This window comes from Phaethon lepturus, unplaced genomic scaffold (assembly GCF_000687285.1).
Source record: "Phaethon lepturus isolate BGI_N335 unplaced genomic scaffold, ASM68728v1 scaffold7878, whole genome shotgun sequence".
Classification (NCBI taxonomy): Eukaryota; Metazoa; Chordata; class Aves; order Phaethontiformes; family Phaethontidae; genus Phaethon; species Phaethon lepturus.
The window spans coordinates 63,512-69,870 of record NW_010558209.1 but is presented as its reverse complement, the minus strand read 5'-3'; positions in this window follow the sequence as shown (position 1 = coordinate 69,870).

Sequence of the window (6,359 nt, the reverse complement as noted above, 5' to 3'; positions counted from 1 at the left end):
CCCCAGCTCTGTCAGCACAGGAAACTACTTCGATTACCTTTCTGGCAGCATCAGCTTCTTCACAGATTTTCTTTCGGAATTGCTACTTATTGCACGGTCAATTTATTGTGTGTTAAATTTTGTCCTTTCTTATGCTAGTCCCTTTTTTCTTCGTCCTTTGTTGCTAAGCTAAGAAGAAGCTAATGAAAATATTTATGCTGGTTCATCACAGTAAATATACTTTTATGTAAATTTTTTGGCTGAAATACCTGATATAGCCAGGGGAGACGTAATTTTTTTTTTTCTTGAAGAAAAATTGCATGGAATTAGGACCCAGGTCTCAAGTAACTTTGAAGTATTTGGCCTTTATAATGAAAGTTTTGTTTCACAGAGTTACTTAGGAATAAAAAATTGCCATATGATTGAGGTGATACCTTTTTCGTGAATCACTGGGTCTGTCCTTTACTCTAGTTATGTGTTCTTCATAGCAGATACTTCACATTCTGGTTTAAGGGATGAATATTGCCCACTTTATCCAAGACAGAGACCCAGCCTTCTGTTCTTCATTGCTTGGAACCTTTCCACCTTATCTTTCCTGACCTTGACTTGACTGAGCAGACTTTTCCTTTGCAGCATCTCTTTTACGACTTTAACTAATGCTGTCTGGTGATTTCAAGGTTGAGGTTTGTGAGTCTGGAACTTATTTTCTGACAAAACATCTATCTTGTTAATATTTTGGGGGTTTTGTGGCTACGAACCAGGTTTCTGTGTTACAATAGATTTCACTGAGCTACTACATTTTCAAGGTCGCATTAACTTTTAGGTAACTGTCCATTCAATAACGTTTATAGTTTCTTTCAGCTCTGTTAACAATTCACAAGATTCCTCTATTTGCAACTGCACTGTTTTGGCTAATAGCTACTGTCATCTTCTCCCCTCTTCCCCCCCCTTATTAATGGGTAATACTAATACTAATAGGTATTATTTCAAAAAGGTATTAAAAAAAAAAAAGAGAAAGCTATAATTCATAAATACTGGGCAAATTTTTCCCCAGTAAAAGTTGCATTCTTTAAAAAATTAAAAACACTGACAAAAGCATCATCTTTCACCTTGAGGATCATAATTTAATCTTCTGCTAGAGGTAATTATTTTCTTTACTAGCAAGCATGACAAAAATACCTCACATTTTTAACTCTTTCAAATTCCAGTGTAGGTTGCCCCACATAAATCAAGGGAGCATTTCAGTTTTAATTCATATGAAATTCATAGTTTCAGCGCTCTTTCCTAGCCTTTTCTCCAGCACTGAAGAGGTAAAAATTACGACAGATAGTAAGTAAGATAGAGGAAAGTCATGCTATTAATAATTCTGAATGCCTTGAGGATAGCCAGAAGCTGTGGTTCCAGCGAATCCTCATGTGTTTGTTCAGACTTAGACACTGTTGTTTCCGTTCGTGTCATTTGTGAACGTTCTTCACTTCGCAATGAACATCTGCAATTAATGGGAAAAGTTGTGCATGTTTAGTATCAAAGGAAGTCATTCTGCTAAATCTGCAGGAATCAGTTCAAAAAATGTCCTCCTGAGTATTGCTTGCTCCTCTGGCAATAGGGAGAATGGTCTATGATAACTCTGAACTCCATTTTTAATTGTTTTCAGGATGACAAGGAGTTATTCCTCATCTCTGGGATAGCCTAGTCCCAACGTCTTCTAGATTTACACCGGACTGTAATTCTTTGAAAAGTTTTGTTGAGAAAAAGGCAACAAAAGGGAAACAAAGGAGGCAAGCGAGTGTGAAAGAAATAGGTAACGCAGGGCACAGGGAATGCCCGCTGCACTAACCTCTGCTTTGAAAGGCCTTAGGCTGGCACGGGACACAAACTGTGCTAAAATGATTATTCAGCATATTCACCGATTCGTTACACTTTCCTTTTGGAAATTAATTTGCAGAAACATTAATTCCCTTCCTTCTTTATGAGACGAGTCCCAGAGTTAATAGATGTTAACAGGGCCAGGGCTGGATCTTTGACTGTGTTCGTGTCACACAGGATCCAAACCCGAGTCGAGACCGGCGGCTCCCCTGCCCTGCCTTTTCGGGGGAGCGCTTCCGAGCAGGGGTGTTTTCTTTGTGACCTCAGTACCAGCCAGGGCAAACCCGAGGTTTTGTGGCAGTTGGCAGAAGTAATCCCTTGCTGGGACAGACAGTTCCTGGCAGTAGGATCCTCAGCCCAAGAGGAGTCGCGTTGACCCAGACAGACTCGCAGTAGTGAGCCACTTCTCACCTCTTTTCTGCCCATCCCTTAGAACAAAGTACCTCGCGCTGCATCTGTAGAAATGTGCTATTTCATGTCAGTATTCAATAGTGACATTTTAGTAGGGAATCTGCTGAGCTCTTATAAAAAATTTCCTATCTTTTCAAGAGTTACCAGGACCCCTGCTTGAAAGAGAAAGCAAATGGATTTGCAGTGGGAGAAGCTGCTTTTGCAGGGAGCACAGTTGCAAAGAACTGGCATGTGCAGAAACTTTGAGAGTTTTACTGGCAAAACCTTCTCTGGGTAGTTTATAAAAGAACTTCCGGCTCATCTCATGTTGATTAGCTTCTAAGGCACAATTGCTGCAATGAAAAAACTTTTACTGATTTGCATGTGTCGACAATTATTCTAACAGTAACAGCCTGATTATACTAGTGTGTTAGTCCCAGATATGGTGTATTATTCCCTAGCTTTAGGAACAATTCAGATAGTTATAGCCTCTGGGTTCATTTAACCATAGCCCTAATCACTTCTGATTAAAAAATACATAAATGAGTTTGTGGATTTTTTTTTTTTGTTACACCTCAACTTCTAGGATGCTTTTGCCCTGAAGAAAAAAACACTGAAAATTAGGTCTTGCTATAGAGAAATGTTTGAAAGACTGTACAATAATAACAAAAAATATTTTCCTTTTCATAATGTTTTCTTTAACTGCCTCATTACTACAATTTTAGTATTTTTGTTTGATTAATTGATGTAGGTTTTGTGTTGTTGGGTTTTTATTTTACTATTATTTGAGTTGCAATAACTCTTCTGTTGCTTTTTTCATGTTTACCAAGGGTTTTACTCCTGTTGTTTCTCTACACAAATAACTAATTAGTCAACCATTTTCTCATTTGATATTTCTTAGTGGCAGGGGACTAGAACTGGATTTAATCTAATTTTTCATTCTGTTTTGATCATATCATTGTAGATAGAGAATTGCGACAAAAGCCAACCTGCTAAATCATTGATGTGACAAGCAAAATAAAGCTGAAACGATGAATCTTTTTGCTCAGGTGGTGAGGTGGGGTGCATAATTTAAAAAGCACCCTGCAGATGGAAACAGAAGCAAATGTTGTCTGTAATGTGGTCGCAGCCCTGCAAACTGTTCCCGCTGGGCACAGGAACCACTTCCAGTGCTAAAATCTGTGAGATTAGAGCCCCAGCCTAGAAAATGGTTGGCCATTAGTGTCTGAGCAAAGGAGCTCATTCTCTTCCAAGTCTGGTGCAGAATAGCAGCAACTTTTCTTTTTATAACGCTGACTCTTATTTTCCACTGTGCTCCCTCTGATTCAGTGAGCAGCAGGAGACCATATCGGGTATATATCGATCTGCCATCAGCAGTACGGGTGAGCGGCTGAAGCTCTCTCGTTTGACCTTTTACGCTGTTCCGTATGCTCCAGTTTGCCTGTATTGGCAATACTTCATTTTTACCTGAATGAGACAAAAAACATTGCTGTGAGAGGTATGTTACTTAATTCTGTCTTCTGGGTCTGCACTTGGCTCTGAGTGAAGCCAAGAGAAAATTCCATGAACAGAGATATTTCAGCATTATAATCTCCTCCCGCCCGTATAAAATAATATTTATATTACAGCCCAGTTAACTGCAAAAAAGATTGAAGTAAGCAAATTTTTTGTTCTTTTTGTTTGTTTTGTTTTTAAGCAAAATCATTCCTACCAGGATTTGTTGCTTATAGAAAATATACTTTGAGGGATTTAATTTTTATTATTTCTAACCATTTTTTTTAAATTATAATTTTAAATTAGAATTTTACTTTTGTAAACTGGAAATAGAATGTTGCAGTGTTTCTGAGTTTAATGGCATGGTGATATAGACCAAGTAGTGTCTAGAGTTTCCATTCTGCTATTTTGTCTGCCCTTTTTAATATGTTGTATCCAAAAAAGTACACTTTCAATTGTAAAAATAAAACAAAAACCCCTAAGAGCTGGAATATTTCTGAAAAATCTGCTTTACATTTTCAGCAGACTTTCCTGTGGCTTACTGATATAAGACACATACCAGCGAGGAAAGGCTGTAGCAGAGACAAGTTGTTCTCCAAAGCATTGGGCAGACTTCTTTTCTTGCCATGAATACCATTATATTACTCAAAAACGGAAAGGTTGAAAGCAGGCAGCTCAAATGGAAGATTGTTCTAGAGAATATTCTGTGTTTATACAGCAGAGAGGAGTTTTAGTAAAAATTGCTGAACTTCAGTGGTATGCTCAGCCCTGTTGTACCCCAGCATTTTTTTCCTGCTCTAGTTCTCTGTAAAATAGACATTTCCTTAGAACAGGCTGAAATGAAATTTCAAAACATGGATGGGTATAAACCTTAGGTCCTAAAAATCAACATATATCAGTCTAGCACAGCGCCGCTGAATTTAGTAGTGTGTATATCCCATCCTAACAGATATGCATGCACTTGGAAGAGAATTACTACATTATTTCATGTGCCAGATTGGCACTGAAGCCAAAGCAGTATGATGCCTATTCAGATAGGGTTAGAATGAAGTGTGTACATGCTTATGGTTGTATGTGAACTCCTAGAAACTTGAGAGATGCTTCAGGGTCACCTGGGAAAAAACTGCTGCAGTGAGTTACTACAAAGATTGTCACGCCCGACCTGCAGAGCTAAGCTACGCACTAGTGCGTAGCTAATGAATTCACCCTGGAATATGTCCAATTTATCAAAGAAACATGAATTTTCAGTGACCAAAAATGCACAGAGTGACTTGTGGCACAACATTGACAGGGATTTTAATTTATTTTTTTAAATTGTACTCTAAGTTGACATTTCCAGCCTGTGAAAATACAGTCAGTCTGCAAGCCCATAAATCTGTTCCATGAAGCTGAAAAATAGCTACTGCATAAATCCTCTATCTTCAGTAAATTTAAAAATGCATCTAACCTGATACCTATCTCAATAATGTAGCCAGAAAATCTGATTTATGTCAGGTTTTAGTTTTTGTTAATGATATGTTTATTCTGATTAGTAATAGTATATTTTGGTTAAATTTGCTTTGTATATTTTATTTATTTTTTATTTTAAAGAATCTAACCAAAGTAATTTAAGCATGTCCAAATCTCTGCAGGAGATATTTTACAGCCTACTGCACAGTTAGCATATAGCTACACTTTTAGTAACAGCATTGCAATCCAAATTCAAAACCATGCATTTTGTGTGATCATGTATTTAATGGGAAAAGATGGCTAACTATGCTTAGTTTGCCATCTGTAGTGTGTAAGTCAAATATGGGGAATGGAAAGTACAAAGAGATGACAGTTTAGATTTCCTTTCTGACTTTTTAAAATAGGATCTTTTGAAGATTGTTGGGGGCTTCTTAACTCTCTGTTAATAGAGCACGTTTACAAGGGATACATTTATGTCAAGGTTTTGGCCAGATGCGATTAGGTTTAAGATTCAAACAGGTCTTAAAAACTGTCGGTGATCATTTTGTGGCATCGCAAAGTTAGGATATAGAAGACAGTTTCTGAAAGCCTTGAGGATCAGTAATCAACATGTACATTTATATGATTGACCAGAAAAGATCTGAAAAAGACCTTTAACGGGTTGTTGCTTTTATAATCTCTCTTATAACCTCTGTAACCTGGCCGGTAGCTTTCGAGGTGAATAAATGCTTGTGTTTTGCCTCAATAGCATTCTGTGGTGAAGCTCTTATGCTTCTGTTTTCCCTGTGATAGGAAACCCTCTGGATGCCTTTTAGTCCTTACCTGTAATGGAAATGCTTTTTTAGGTTGTGTCCGCAGCTGGTGGATAGATATCTGGGCTAGCTGTAAATTAGCTAGTACTAGTTAGTACTAGTAATGGGCTATTATTAATAGCACTGAGCTTAATGCAGGATTTTTTTTTTCTGTTGATTCATATTACAGGTATGAAAAGAAAAATGCTACAACTAAAGAACCACTAATTCAGCTGGCTGACTTGGTAGGGCTGCATGTGTTGTTATATCTTCTTATGGGTGTCCTATACAGTGGATGACAAACCTATTGCCATTATTCAACAGGGATCTTCGTTAGCTCTGTTATGAATACTTAGTGTTCCCTGTTCCCCAAAACTGCCAAACTGTTAT